Here is a 16880-nt window from a genome sequence, read left to right as displayed (position 1 = left end):
TTGCAGTGTAAAAATAAAGCAGTCAGTATTTTCCCTGCACAGAAACAAAATAACTTACCAAAAGCTAAAGCTCTTTGCACATGTTACATTAGCCCCCCTGCAGTGCACATGGTTTTGTCCAGCTAAGAAGGAATTTGCCTCTAAGAGTGAACTAGAATAAGGCCCTCCTAGGTTTCTCCAATGCTGCCGGAACTCACCGATGTAAGCCACTAGTGATCGGAAAAAGTAAATTCCCTATCGCATGGGTCTTCAAACTGTGGCCCTCCAGATGTTGTGAAACTACAAATCCCAGCATGCCTTGCCACAGTTTTAACACTCCCTTATAGAAAAACTGTGGCAAGGCATGCTGGGATTTGTAGTTTCACAACATCTGGAGGGCCACAGTTTGAAGACCCATGCGTGCCTAGGACATTAAAAGGTGTTAAAGTGTATCCTGTAATTTATTGTGCAAATGAAATGGCTGGGTTACCACTGAGTTAATGCTGGAGGGAAATGAAAAGTATTTGGTGGTAGAAAAAGTATTTGGAGCACATCTGTAGGCATTGTGACACTCTATGCATTAAAATGCAAGGAGCCACTTTACATGTGCTGCAGCACTGGGAAAAGGTAAATTGTAATATTTCTCACCTATTGCCAGTTACCCACAACACACCACTGTCACCAACTGCCTTTCACCCACATGCTGCCTTCATCCACTGCTTGTCATCCTCATGCTGCCATCACCAACTGCCTGTCACCGACATGCTGCAGTCACCCACTGCCATCACCCACTGCCTGTCACCCACACGCCACTGTCACCCACTGCCTATCACCCACACGCTGCCTGCTGCCCACTGCCTGCCACCCACTGCTTGTCACCCACTGCTTGTCACCCACACATTGCTGTATCCCTCTGCTGTCACCCGCATGCTACCTACTGCCTGACACCCTCATCCTGCCATCACTCATACGCTACTATTACCCACTGCTCGGCGACCATCAAATGATTTCTCCTGGACTCACAAGTATAACTTAGTGGAGACTGACTTATATTTGCAGGCTCCAGGATGGTGACAGGACGGGCGGCTGACATTATGTGACACATTGCATCATGGCCACATTTGCATTGGAATGGCCAGCGTCTGCATGGGGACGCCCATGAAACGGTGGGCATACCAATGTCCCATCACCGCCACTGCCCATCTCCCATGCAAGCGACATGCTGACTGTGCAAGTCGGCGAAGGCGCCGCACAGCAGCCATATGCGAATATGCGCATGCGCAGCACTTCACCATCAGTCCCCGATGCAACCCCCCCCCCCCCCCCCGGGAACCGAAAGAATTAGAACAAGTGTGTATAAACATTTCAATAACATATAATGAACTGCTTTAACACTGCAAATCCATTCAACATTATAAACACACATCAAAATGTAAACTCTGTAACTACCATATATATACTGTAGGTTGCCTGTATATACTGGGAGAAGCAGGGTGTACAGAAGCAGATTTTGCTGAAAATAAGTTAGGTTGAATCATCATCACACAATACATGTTTTCATAGAGACTTGAACACAATTGGTAACTGGAGAAGCTGCAGAGAAAATGTAATGCTCAGTTTTCTGTTCCCCATTAGTCCCTCTGGGTCCTAAATGTTTTGGGAACAAATGTGCCCTGTTTCCCAGTACTACAACATGAAGTGCTATGGAATGAGGGAGAGGGATGTTTGTACTGTTTGAAAAGCTGAAACTTTACAGATTATATTTAAGAAATGGCATTGCTGCGATAAGCGTAACTGTGCTTTGCATGGGGCTGTCTGTAAACCAGTTCTCATACTAACAAAATAAAGAGCAATTCATGCAATTATAAAACATGATCATTTAGCTAAAATATGTGCTATGTACCCTAACTATGAATGTAAGTGTGGCAGCTCAGATGTCAAGCAAAAGGAGAAAAAATTTATTAAAATCATATCCAATTGTATATAAAATAGCGTAAAGGTCCATACACACTGGGCGATTTTGCCCAGCGTGTATGCCGACAGATGATGGGGAAAATACACATTGAGCGTTTTATTGATTTACCCCAGTGTGATTTACCTATGGAAAGCCATCCACCCTTTCACAGATCTGCTGGTAATTCCAGCAGGTGAGTGGCCAAGCCAGGGATGGTGCAGGAGCGCGCATAATCGCTCATCGTTGCCTTGTTCACACTGGGCGGCTTTCGAGCTGAAAGTCGCCCAGTGTGTATGGGCCCTAAGGAAATAAGATAACATTTTGTTATTGTAAAAGAACAAAATTGTAAAACAACAAAATTACAGTCTAGGTCACAAGAAATGCAATTTAACAATTTTGCTTAAATTCGTCAATTGCCGCCGGGAAAAAAAACTATTCTTCATATGAGATGTCCTTGACCTGATACACCTATGCCGTTTTTTCGATGGTAAGAAGGAAAATATATGATAATAAGGATGATAACAATCTTGAACAGTGTTATTTCTTTTTCACTGACAATTCCTAATAAAATACTTGAGGACTTGTTCTACGCCCAGGGCCGGCGCCACCACTAGGCAGGTTTAGGCATTTGCCTAGGGTGCCGGCCTCTGGAGGGCGGTAGTGAGCTGCATGCCAGCAGCAGCAGCAGGAAAGCTACAGCAGCAGCAGATGAGCAGGAGAGCCGGGGGAAGGAACTCACAGGTTTTCGGTGAGTGAGCATTACACCCCCCCCCCCCCCGAGCAGCACGGTGGCAGCATCACACTCCCCCCCCCCCTTCCCCGGCAGCATAGTAGCACTCCCCCCCCCCCCCCCCCCCCGGCAGCACGGCGGCCACATCGCAGACCCCGACAAAACCACCCCCCCCCCTCGGTGAGTGAGCATCGCACTCCCCCCCTCCCAGGCAGCACGGCGGCAGCATCGTACCCCCCACCGGAAGCACGGCGGCCACATCGCGCACCCCCCGGTGGTCAAGCGCCGGAGCACCCCTGCCGCCTGGGGCGCTCCGGCCCTGTCTACGCCGGAGGACCCCCATAAGTACAATTTCAGGGACAGCATAAGGACGGATGGAGGTTGTCCTACCTACGAGTGTGGTGCCCCAAAACCCCATTCCAGGGCACCAGGGGTTAACATTAACCCGCATCCCCATTCCAGGGCACCAGGGGTTAACATTTTCCCGGGGCTTCGCGCCTCAGGATTGATGGACAGGCAAGGGGAGAAAGGGATTGGCTGGAGGGAGGAGAAAAGCGAAGAGGACGGCTAGAAGGTAAACTCACGTGTGTGCAGCCTGCGGCGTGGGGCAAGAAGGACGGCGGCGACTCGTGTGCAGGAAGAGGAGAGAGAGACGGCCCGGGCAACCAGGAGAAGGTGAGCGGGAGAAGACCCCAGCCGGCGGCGTGCAGAAGCAGCCAGCAGCACCCGACCAGAGACGCGGCGATCCTAGTGCCGGCCGCGTCACTCAGCAGGCGATGAGACGGAGGCCTGTGATGCGCCTCAGACGCCGGCGGAGATGACCCGGGGACGGACTGCCACAGCTGCTCCCCACCCAGCGACCGGAGATCCGGTGGAGCCACGGAGTGCGGCAACGCTGCGCCTGCAGCGCCCCCACTAGTGTGCCCCCGGTGAGGAGGACAAGGCCCAGCTGAGACTCCCGCTTCAAGGAGAAGACGGCCGCTCGCGACGGGCAGGAGCCTGCACCAGTAACCAGCCAGTCAGGTACTCCTTCCCAGCCCTGGCCCATCCAGCAGCCGGTTCCCAGTGCCCGACCACTTAGGCCGGGGGACCCTTCCCCGTGCACACACCGTCAGTTGGCGCCTTGCTGTGGACCACCGGGAAGCAACAGGACAAAGCGACCCACCTGCCAAGGAGGCCGCTGTAGGTGGGCCCTTTATAGCCCCACAACCACCTGGGACCCAGCATTATAGGGGGGGGGGGCAGCATTCCTAAGGCCCCGGGACCCCTTTCAGGATTTGTTGTTAGGCAGTTTCATTTTTGTCAGGGACAAGCGCCATCTTGCGCCTATACCAGAGACTGCACCCCTAGTATCAGGGAGAGTCCCTTCTCAAGGGCTCTCTGGGACTGTTCTGCCATTAGGGATCCATCGTGGGTCTCACTACCTCGGACTTTTACGTCTCAGTGACATTCTTCAGGAACCCAGTGTGCGGAGCATACAGACGGAACCCTATTGTATGCAGTATTGGTATGCTCATGATCATAATTGTTATGTGCTATGTTAAATGTTTCATGTGATATATTTATGTGTGACATTGAAGGTATAGTTTGAGAGAGGGAAATACTGTGTTGGCGGTACCAGTGAGTCATAGTGACCTGGTGGTAATAATTAAGCGAGGGTGTTTGACCCGTAGTAAGCCGCATGGTACTTGGAACACAGTAAGTGTCCGCAGTTACGTTAGGTTTGTGGAAACTAGTATTCTCTGATTTATTGCCGGTATCAACGCTGCTGGTCAGGTCGGAGCCAGTCAACCATTTGTAGTAACTCTTGAAAGTTGATTGATTGTTTATTGTGTCAGCTATTGTGCCTTACCTTTGCACTATTCCTCAGCCGAGGGGGTCAGTGGCCAGAGGTTGCCCTTACTCCAAAAATAAACCTGAGTTACTCTACTAAACAGTGTCCCTTTCATTGAAGTGTAGTCTCCTGCCCACCGGACCACGGAAAACCGGAAGAACCTGAAGTGCCCCGAAGACGCAAGGTAAGGGGAATCCGTTCCCTCCGTGCACCGGCCACCACACGAGTAGTATATGTATGGGTACTTGTGTATTTTGGTGGCGCCCATTGCATCGTATACCATAACGCATGCGATGGTATGCGATGCGACGCGATGTCGTTAGTTAGTGTACGATGGCATACAATTTTGAAATTGTATGCCATTGTACATGGCATACAATGCCATACGATGCGATTAAACATTGTATAAGCACCCTAATGGGTGCTTATGCTATGTTAAGCACCCTAATGGGTGCATACAATGTTAAATGCACCCCCACGCCACCCCCCCCACTATAAACGTGAACCCGAAGCGTGGCGAGCGCAGCGAGCCCGCGAGGCCGGCGGTACGTGTCCTACGACCTTTTCATACCCCCACTATCCACGTCGGCGTGGAGTTGAGAATAGAATAGTGTGGCGAGCCCGAAGCGTGGCGAGCGCACGCGGATACCTGTGAAGCCCGCGAAGGGACGCGTTTACCTGTGAAGGTATCCGAGTGCGCTCGCCACGCTTTGGGCTCGGTGGCTCGCTGCGCTCGCCACACTATTCTATTCTCAACTCCACGCCGACGTGGATAGTGGGGGTATGAAAAGGTCGTAGGACGCGTACCGCCGCCCCTCGCGGGCTCGCTGCGCTCGCCACGCTTCGGGTTCACGTTTATAGTGGGGGGGTGGCGTGGGGGTGCATTTAACATTGTAAGCACCCATTAGGGTGCTCAAAAGCACCCTTTAGGGTGCTTATACGATTTTTTAATCGTATAGGGGGTCAAAATCGCGTTGCATCGCATCGGGTACATGGCATGCGATGCGATTCGTTCATCATACGATGTACATCGGGGGCACCGCTATAATACACAAGTACCTATGTATGAAAGGGCTCTGAATGTGTTCTGGTGTCAGTGTGTTTATTTTACTGTTTGTATTGTTGTGGAACTACAAGTTCCAGTGGGGCCTTTAATGCCCCGCATGCTGGCACTTGTGGTACTCTGCATGTGGGGGAGGCTTGCTGGGACTCATAGTTCCACAGCAATATACAATAGTTTATTCTTTCTTTCTACAATCAGCCCGGTACCCACAGCCCAGGGGTACCGGGGATAGCCCCAGGCCTTAGCCTGGGCAGGTAAGTTCTTGAGGGGGGGGGGGGGGGCTTATTGGGTGCGGGACCTTATATAATAAGTGTCCCCCGGCTGTGGCATTACCCTGCTGGCTGGTTGGGCCTGATGCTGGTTCTCAAAATACGGGGGACCCCTACTCATCTTGTCCCCTGTATTTTGGGAACCAGGACCGGCCCTTGGGCCTGGTGCTGGTTTTAAAAAATACAGGGAACCCCTATGTAAATTGTTCCCTGATTTTTTAAAACCAGGACCGGCGCTATGAGCCTGGGGCTGGTTACGGCCATGGAGGGGGACCCCACGCCATTTTTTTTAAAACCTGTGATCTAATCAAGCAAAATAAAGAGCGGTAACTGCAAAAAGAGCACTGCACCCTTAAGTTGCAGTTGTTATAGGGAATTTCATAGCAGTCAAAATATTTCACAGTCAAAAATATTTGCAGCCTGTCCAAGGGTCTAAACATCAGTATCAATATTAGGGCAAAGTTATTATTCTTGTGCCAATTATTGTCTGCTTGAGACTGTCACAAAATATCTGTTGTTCTAAGCACCTCAACTATGCCCTGATTAATAGGATAAGGATTAGTGTGAGATGTGTGGGCTTGTTCAAGGTTTGATTTATCGTAGTTGGCATGCACCTCTGTGAGCGAACTCTAACTTACCCTCATCTCTCTATGGCTCTCCCAGACCACAAAGTACAGGTTGCTTTACTGCGGTTATACAGAAATTGGTAGCACATTTCAAATGTAAACCTTTCAACAATGGTGTAATTCTCTCTCCTGCACACTTTGGTTCACCAAATCTATACACAAGTCTGCAACTTGTGTCCATAGAATCTAACTATTATATAACTGTCAATCTTGTGTGAAGCAGTGATCATATGCATATTCCAAATGCATTCTAGAACTCCAAAGACCAAAGGCATTTTCTTTATATTTGTGTGCCCCAATCACATGAAAATGCAGTGGTAAGTTTAGAGTTGTTTTAAACTTAATACTACATTTTATTATATTTATTGTCACCCGCTGCCTGTGCACTGGGTCAAAGTTCCAACTGTAATTCCTGAGCTCTGACAGCTCCATTACAGTATAGTGTGAGTGTTTTATGATATGAACAACTGCTCACTGTGAGACTAGCTTTTCCGTTCTAAATGCATATGCAGACTTAGTACAGGGAAATGTGGATTAGGTTAGGAGCATGTTTCCCACCAAACTTATTATTTATTTATTTATTAACAGTTTCTTATATAGCGCAGCATATTCCGTTGCGCTTTACAATAGCAGACAGTGATACAACAAAACAGGGTATTTACAGACAGTCAAAATGTAGGAGGGCCCTGCTCGCAAGCTTACAATCTATAGGGAAATAGGCATTGATACATAAGGATAGATACTGTATTCTTTATTGCATCGATTCCACTAGAACGCAAGGTTCTATGACTGGTTCTGGAATTTGATAAGCTTGCCTGAAGAGATGAGTTTTTAGGGAACGCTTATAGGTTTGGAGACTGGAGGAGAGTCTTATTGTGCTTGGGAGGGCATTCCACAGAGTGGGTGCAGCCCGAAGAAAGTCCTGCAGTCGGGAATGGGAGCGAGTAATGAGTGTGGATGAGAGACGCAGATCTTGGGAGGAGCGTAGAGGTTGTGTTGGATGATATTTTGAGATAAGAGAAGATATGTATGTTGGTGTAGTTTGGTTTATGGCTTGTAGCATTATTATTTTATTTATTTATTTCATCCTGCCCCAGGATGAAAATACCCTGATTTGCAGATATCCATGGAGGGGGTGGGGCTAAAATTCTGCGATTATGAGATTTTAACCCTGCCCCTCCTCAGAGACTTATTTAAACGCCACAGTCGGGGGGTGGAGCGGGGGTCCCCCAGAATCTGGGAGGGTTGCCCACCTTTTCAGGGGGTGAGAAGGGAACCCGATTTTTGGGAGCCTCCCGGCCAGTAGGCAACCCTGACGCACACACACCTTCTTAGGTATGCATAACATGGCTGCAGGAATGTATTCATAACACAAATCGAGAACAATGTGTGACTAGTATTGATTTGCATAGTACAAGCCCTAAAAGTAGTTATGCCCACTAGGATTCAGGTGTATTACAGATGAAAACTCAACATGGTGAATGTGAAGATTTCAGACTTTAAAAAAAATTTGTTTTATCAGCGGGTCTCCCGCGAGGGGACGCGGATACCTGTAAAGCCCGCGAGGGGACACGGATACCTGTGAAGCCCGCGAGGGGACACGGATACCTGTGAAGGTATCCGCGTCCCCTCGCGGGGCGCGCTGCGCTCGCCACGCTTCGGGCTCGGTGGCTCGCTGCGCTCGCCACACTTTCTATTCTCAACTCCACGCCGACGTGGATAGTGGGGGTATGAAAAGGTCGTAGGATGCGTACCGCTGCGCTCGCCACGCTTCGGGTTCACGTTGATCGTGGGATGGCGTTAACAATTGGGGGGGCTTTTTCACACTTCAGGGTGCCTATTTGGCCTCTGTGGGCCATTTAACATTGTTCCCTATGGAAAATCGGGTCAATTGGGACATTTAACATTGTTCCCTATGGGAAATCGCGGTAATCGCGTTGGTCGCATTGCATGCGATTTTTTGGTCGCATGCGATGCGACCAACGCGATTTACATTTTAACATGTATTTCTATGTAAAATCGCGGGCATCGCATCGGTCGCATCGCATGCCATTATAATGGCATGCGATGTACATGCGATGCCCGCGATGGGCGCCCTTCTAGGTAAAGAGTACAATATATTATAATTTGTTATTATTTAATAAATATTCCCCCCCCCCCCCTACATGTGTGCTGTTTCCGATTACTGTAATAGTGAGATGTGCATTTATCTTTGGTTAACAGAGTTATGTCCATTGCTTGCAGTGTAAATGTTGGTCAGATAGCAACAATCGAGTTTGCAGCATATATTCTAGTATTTTGTAATGGCCCATTTAGGCAGCAATGCTTCCAATTGACCCTGTGTAAAGAGTGTAATTAATCACTAATGACTAGAGGAGTGGATTGTATTGTGGTCAGCTGTGAGTGTTTAAGGTGCGGGCGTACTAATTGGGCCATCCGAATGCCTAGCGCATGAACCAGTGCTCTCCGAGAACTGAAACTTGCTTATGGATCGCGTGTTGGTTCGCTTGCACTCGGTGTCCGGTCCGAATGCACGCCTACCACTGTTCGTGCACTCCCATGTGTACACCCAGATTTACGCCCAGTTTTGCCCACTTTGAAACCGCGCCCTTGTGTACGCCCACATGACGCCCATGTGACGCCCATATGTCCCGAGGGAGTTCGGTGCACATTTGTAGACGGTATTGGTGAGAACGAGTGCGCAGACACTACGTTGCACATGCGCATTGCGTTGGCCCTAAATGAACAATTTAATTTCTGAAAAAAGTTCTGTGAAAAATAAATGCACTACAGAAAACAAAAAAATATATGATCAACTGGACCTGTCCAAGCAGCACAATCAATATTTGTATCACAAAGATGAAATACATTGTAGTACTGTATGTATGAGTGCACAACAACAATACAGTTTACAAAAGCACTGTGTCATACTATTGATGGAAAGGGGTGATTACATCACAGCAAGAAATCACTAGGTGATTCTCAGAACATATTGTTGCTTAGGCAACTGGGAGGACATCATAGGTTGGCTGAACCAATATTTAATGGTAAAATTCACTAGTACCTATTAACCCCTTCATGACAGAGCCAGTTTTTGCCTTCCTGACAGAGCCCTTTTTTTCAAATCTGGCATGTATCACTTAAGTGGGGATAACTTTTTTTTGCTTTTACTTATCCCAGTGATTTTGAGATTGTTTTCTCGTGACACATTGTACTTCAAGTTAGTGGTAAATTTTCGTCGATACAGTCTGTGTTTTTTTGTGAAAAATACCAAAATGTCGTAAAAAAATGGAAAATTTTGCGATTTGCAAAATGTTAAATTTTCTGCTTGTGAGACAAATAATCTTACCACTCAAAATAGTGAATAACTAACATAGACCATATGTCTACTTTATGTTGCCATCATTATTTCAACCTCATTTTCATTTTTTTGGACACTAGGAGGCTTCAAATATGAATAGCAAATTCTCAAATTTTCAAGAAAATTTCAAACTCTGATTTTTTTAGGGACCAGGTCAGTTATGATGTGACTTTGAGTGACTTGTATGTGAGACACCCCCATAAATGATGCCATTTCAAAAACTGCACCCCTCACAGTATTCAAAACAGCATTTTGGAAGTTTGTTAACCCTTTAGGTGTTTCACAGGAATTAAAAGAAAGTGTAGGTGAAATTTCCAAATTTCATTTTTTTTGCAGATTTGCAATTTTAATACATTTTTCTAAGGAACACAGTAGATTTTACTAGAGAAATGTGACTAAAAATTGATTCCCCCAATTCTTTGGTTTTCATAAATATCCTATATGTGGCCCTAGTGTGCACGGTGACCAAACCACAGGCTTCATAATAGAAGGAGCACCTACTTGATTTTGGAGCCTCCTTTTTATGAGATTATTTTTTAGGCACCATGTAGGTTTCTAGGCACCATAAGATGCTAAAAGTTAGGTACCCCCCCACAAGTGACCCCATTTTGCAAACTACACCCTTCAGGGAATTCATCTAGGGGTATAGTGTACATTTCAAACCCCCAGGGGTTTCACCAATTGTGGTACAACTGGGCAGTGAAAATGAAAAAAAATAATTTTTCATTTTCACAGCTCAGTTGTATCAAAATTGGTGAAACCCCGGGGGGTTTGAAATGTACTCTATACCCCTAGATGAATTCCCTGAGGGGTGTAGTTTGCAAAATGGGGTCACTTGTGGGGGGGTTCCACTGTATGGGTGTTTCGGGGGTCATTCAACCAGAATCTGTGCTGCAAAATCCAAAAATCACTCCTTCCCTTCTGAGTCCTGCCATGCACCCAACTGGTATTTTTTGGTCACATGTGAGGCATTGCCGTACCCGGGAGAAATTGGGGCACAGATTTTGGGGTGCTTTGTCTCCTTCATTCCTTGTGAAAATGAAAAATTTTGAGCCAGATCTGGATTTTTGTGTAAAAAAATTTAATTTTTTACACAAAAATGCAGTTCTGGCTCAAAATTTTTAATTTTCACAAGGAATGAAGGAGACAAAGCACCCCAAAATCTGTGCCCCAATTTCTCCCGGGTACGGCAATGCCTCACATGTGACCAAAAAATACCAGTTGGGTGCATGGCAGGACTCAGAAGGGAAGGAGTGATTTTTGGTGGTGGAATGAATGGCGGGTGCTATGTCGCATTAGCAAGACCCCCGAAGCACCAATACAGTGGAACCCCCCCACAAGTGACCCCATTTTGGTCACCAGCTTTGGGAGGGGGGCTGGCGCTGCGGCTGGCGGGGGGGTGGGAGGGGTGCTGGCGCTGCGGCAGCCGGGTGGGTGGGAGGGAGGGGGGCTGCCGGGTGGGAGGGGGGGGGGGCTGGCGATCGTTGGTGATCGGTGCGGTATACGCACACACACACACACACACACACACACACACATATATATATATATATATATATATATATATATATATATATATGTGTGTGTATATATATATATATATATATATACACACATTTGCACATTTTTTAATTTTAATTTATTTTTAACTTTTCCAGCAGCAGCATGATGCTGCTGCTGCTGCTGCTGCTGCTGCGGGGGGGAGGGGGGAGGAGGGGAGCGCAGCGTGCGCTCCGGACGTAGCGGTGGAGCCGCTGGAGCTGCTGCTGCTGCCGGGTGAGTGCCCGGCGGGTGGGAGGGGGGTGCTGCCGCTCGGTGGTGATCGGTGCTGCACCGATCACCACCGTTTTCTGTGTTACCGAGCGGCTTAGCCGCCGGTAACACAGGAAACGCTGTGATTGACTGTTCAGATTTGAACAGCCAATCACAGCGATCGCCGACCGGGGGGGGCACCCCTGCCCCCCCTGGGCGACGAGGGGGGATGTCTGCTGTCAGGGACAGCAGACATCACCTAACTGTCACTGCGTCTCTAGACGCAGTGACAGTTAGAAGTCATGACGTATATATACGTCAACGGTCGGGAAGTACTTCCCGACCATGACGTATATATACGTCAAATGTCGTGAAGGGGTTAACAGGCTGCATTCTCATTAATAAAGGTTTAGACTAAAAAATGACAGTCACCTCCTTCCGTAGCCAGGTAACGTTCACAATGAAATAAGAAAATATCAAATAGGAAATAGCACCGACTGAGAGATACACATTGTATCCTGGCATTTAGGATGCCATCAGTCATAATATTGACCTTGGCATCCTGATAGTGAAAATCCATACATGGGCTCAAACAGCATTCTAACCCACTCCTGTACCCCTTCCTTCTAGCAGCCTAACCCTATCCCTCCCTACAAGTGCCCAACCTGCACCCCGCTTAAGCATAAGACCCCCCCTATTTGGCTGCTAGCCAAATATGTACCTTGTGTCACACCGTAGTGTCCTATATCTGTACAGGTTTTACTTGCTACCAATCTGCCTGATGTAATCACCAAGTGGCGCCGCTGAATGGCTGCCTGGGTGCTGTACAGCTTAGTAAATATATGTTCCCCATGTCCATGTCGCTCAATAGAGTACATCTAGTATATATCTGTACGTGTCCTATATCTGTACTGTTTGACTTGACTACCTATCTGGCTGGTGCATTCACCATGTGGCGCTGCTGAATGGCTGCCTGGGTGCTGTACAGCTCAGTAAATATATGTTGTCCATGTCCTTCATTAGAATGCATCTAGTGCATATCTGTATGTGTGATGTATATCTCTACTGAAAATTGTTGCTCATCCTGATAACCCTTTGTATTACAGTATGTGCATTGTTATTTTTAATGTCTGTAAAGCGCCTTGAGTCCTGTTGGAGAAAGTGCGCTATATAAATAAAACTTACTTACTTGCTTACTGAAAGCCCAATGGTTGGATCATCTCCTTACTAATTAAAAAAAATCTGACAAATTATTGTGGGGATTGACAGAGAAATGGACTCTATTGAAGTTACTTTAGATATTTTACCCAAGCCTAGCCCTCTCATATCCAAGGTATTACATTCTGCACAGCTGCAAGAAATATGACATTTATTTATATAGTTTCTATTTCTCCTGGTCAGATAATGCACATGGACATTTCTGAAACCATAGAAGCCAAAAATGTAAGGAGCCTTTTTATGCACAATTTTTGGCATTGTCCAAAGATAGTGAACTTTTTGCATAAGATACAATGGTATATTAACCCTTTTAGGGAAACTCTGAGCCAGCCCTAGCACGTAAATGAAATATAACATACACGTGCTCAGTCATTGGTTCACAGCAAAGCTTTAATATTCTTCAGGTGGATTAAGCTAAACATTTTCATACAGGTTTTACCAAAGCCATAACAATTATTATCATAAGTGTAGAGGCAGCTTGTATTTTACCATGGAGTGCTGAGAATAACGCTCAGCTTTGCTTCAAAGCTCTCAAAAAGCCATTATTAACGCATTCTTGGAATTGTTTGTTAAATCTGATGCTTGTACCACAATCTCCATATACCAGTGTAATATGATGGGTGGTAAAGCAAGGGAACACGTATCTGCAGATAATATCTTCAGAAACCCATCACACACAGTTTTGCAGACTCTCATTTGTATTGTACAAGACAGTACATTTAGCGTCTGCGCGATCTAAGATTAGAAGCAATAAAACAGCATAAAAAGGAGAATGAGAAGAGCAGGAAGGACAATGGAACGGAAAGAATTTCTCCACAGGCAGCATCTGGTGCCCAGATAAGTATTACAACTAGACACTGGAACATCAATGCTACAATTGGCACTTCCAGGAAAACTACAACTAGAAATCTAACAAAATAATCATTTTGAACAACCTGGACCAAACAAGGTATTAAAAAAAAGACTGTTACAAATAATTTTTCGACATTCCTATTATTAAGTACAGAAGATCTCTTTAGAATAATGCTTGGGAAAAGCCAATATGCGAAAAAAAACAAACATGATTATGGTTGGTTATGGCCAGGGCCGGTGCAAGGCACCGGAGCGCCCCAGGCGAGTCGGGGTGGGGGTGCCCCGGGGGTGGGGGCGAGGTGTACCTGTTGCGCCATCTGGGGAGCGGGCAGGGGGGTCCATGCTTGCGTCTGACAGAAGCCTGCAGTGGTGTCCTTGCCGCATGGGTACCTGCAGCGCTGTGTATAAAGCTGGTGGCGGCGGGGGGTCCCTGCAGTGAATAAGAAATAACTAGCGCTATGCGGCGGCGCGGGAAGCGCTTCTGCTTTGAAAACACTGGCCGCATGCTGATTGGCTGAATCTCAGCCAATCAGCGTGCAGCCAGTGTTTTCAAACCCGGCAGCACTTCCCGCTCCACCGCATAGCCCGGCGGATAGCGCTAGTTATTTCTTATTCACTGCAGGGACTCCCCACCGCCGCCAGCTTTATACACAGCGCCGCAGGTACCCACGCGGCAAGGACACCACTGCAGGCTCCTGTCAGAAGCCGGCATAGACCCCCTGCCCGCTCCCCAGTAGGCACAGCAGGTACCCCCTTTGCACGGGGGGCGAGGGGCGAACTGCCGCCCTCCAGTGGCCGGTGCCCTAGGCAAATGCCTAGACCTGCCTAGTGGTGGCGCCGGCCCTGGTTATGGCGTAAATCGGTCATTCCCAAACTTTTTTGAATGACAGCACCCCTAGGCCAAAAGGTTGTTATGGATAAATTCTGAAGTAAATATACAACTGCATAAGTTTTGCTTATATACCATCATAACAGGTTCAGGCTCCAACCAATCAGCTCCCAACTGCCATTTTTCAAACACATGACATTTAGGGGCTGATTCGTCGGAGCACCATCTGTTATGTGCAATGAGTTTTAAAAGTCATCACATATGATAAAACTCATCGATAAACCAGCCCATTAGATGTTGAATAGCAGCCAAAGATTTCAACCACCAAAAGTATTAATGGCAACATAAGATTATAGTTGAGAAAAGGAGGAGAAGAACATGTTGCATTAAACATTACATAATAAACATCTGCAACTCCTTTCATTTATCCAAGGGGCATCACTAACCTGGGTGACACCTGGTGTGTATAAAAACTCCATGTGCACACAGCTAAAAAGGGTTGTGCCCTCTTGTGAAAGGGGTGTGGCCTCACGGACTGACCCCCATTTTCATCACTCTAGGGGTCCCAGATATATTAGGCTGCTTCCAGAGACTGTCTTGGTAGTGTTGGCTGCTACACTGTGAATGGAGCCATGTGCTGTTTGAAGTGTTGGCAGGTGACACCCGGGGCAGTCCGCACTATCTGAAACCCGTAGTAATGCCACTGCTTATTCCCACTCCATTCCCCTTTCCATAACCAACACTTTTTTCATCTATTGCTGTAAATCCCATCTTCCTTTATGTACCTATTTCTTTCAGGTGTACAGCATTTCCTTTCCATCGGTCTAGACCAGACAGAAATGAAACCTAAAGACCCAACTTTCTCAGTCTGTTACCTAGTTCACCTGACTCATCTACGATGTTACAATACATGTCTTGGACTCCTTTAAACAGTCAATGGGGCTGATGCAGAGGTGGACACTATAGCTACAGCCGCTACATCTCTGTGCTCAGCATCTGTACTAAAAAATGCACAGTTTTAATAGACACCCACTGCAGGAGTCTGTGATCCACTGCTGTGTCCAAAGATTAAGCAACAGGTCAACTTAATTAATGCAGGTCATTACTGAACGTGGTAAATGTTATTGGAGACCAACGCGCCTCATTCAGAAAATGTACAGTACATATACAACAACCGTGGTCACTTAATAAAACTATGTATACACTCTTAATTCAACCACTGTGAAAGCTAATGCTTTATGCATGATTACACATGGAAGTAAAGCTTTTCTGAGGGGCACCTGCAAATGCATTTATTTTGTATGCCAAGCAAATGTTCAAATATTGATGGGTCACTCTGTAGGGGATTTGGTGCTGCTCAAACTAGAAGGTGACCAAACCTTCATTACAGTATGTTACTGAATCATAGGGTTAGTAGAGCACAAAACGTGTTGATGCTTTGTATTAGAATGTTGAAGAATTCTGGAAAGCTGTGGACATATGATGTGATTCTGTGTATTGATTTGACTATATATTCAAAATCGAATAGAAAGTCAGTCGGAATCACACAGTGTTCAGCCACATTCATTGACGATGCATGCCCCCATTTATTCAGTACAGGTTGAGTATCCCGTATCCGAATATCCGTTATCCGAATTATTCCAAAAACCATACATTCCAGAAAGTGAAGAAAAATTATTATTTTTGCTAAAAACTCACTAGGGACAATTGTAACAGCATCACTGGGGACATGATATGTAACTGGCACTATATATGTGCAAGAAAATGCTTGCTTGGCATTCAAATTCAGTATCTGAGCTAGTACACAAATTTTGTTTCATGTTTTGAAACCTTGTTTTTTGAACAAATAAAATATATTTATGTGCATTTCATGTATTTGATGTGTTTATACAGCATAAATGCAATATACCTCAAAATACATCATTAAAATATTAAAATATTCCGAAATACGGAATAATCCGTTATCCAAAATTCTCCTGGTCTCGAGCATTTTGGATACGGGATACTCAACCTGTATTGAATAGAAAAATAGACTGTGCAGGAAAGTCTATCTTGACTATCTCGCCTGTAGAATGTATTTGGCCTGCCTAGGGCCAAATTGCAAGACAGTCTAAATCTAAAGTACTGTACATCTAAAGTGCAGTTAGCCAAAATCGAATAGTCAAAATCGAATTATAATACAAAGCATCCCCAAGAGCAGCGCTCTATTAACCTAATGATTCATAAGCAAATATTCAACCTTCTTCATTATGAATTCATAACTCATGCACATGTGACGTCACTAATGCCTAGAGAACAGAATGGCCTGAATTCTCATTGGTACTGCCCACATAATGGCTTCTTCAAATGTAAACAGGTGTAGAGAAGAAGGTACTTGTATACCTTCACAGCTCCCATCGCATGGCATCGCATG

At 46.3% G+C, this 16880-nt stretch overlaps 1 protein-coding gene across 3 annotated transcripts in view; it reads right to left on the bottom strand.

Annotated features, from left to right (window-relative positions):
* The window catches only part of ADAMTS14 (ADAM metallopeptidase with thrombospondin type 1 motif 14), a 158405-nt gene that overhangs the window by 87370 nt on the left and 54155 nt on the right, over positions 1–16880 (bottom strand). The gene's annotated exons all lie outside the window — the stretch shown is intronic.

This window comes from Crinia signifera, chromosome 6 (assembly GCF_055691185.1).
Source record: "Crinia signifera chromosome 6, ASM5569118v1, whole genome shotgun sequence".
Lineage (NCBI taxonomy): Eukaryota > Metazoa > Chordata > Amphibia > Anura > Myobatrachidae > Crinia > Crinia signifera.
This window is presented reverse-complemented; position numbering and strand designations above follow the sequence as displayed.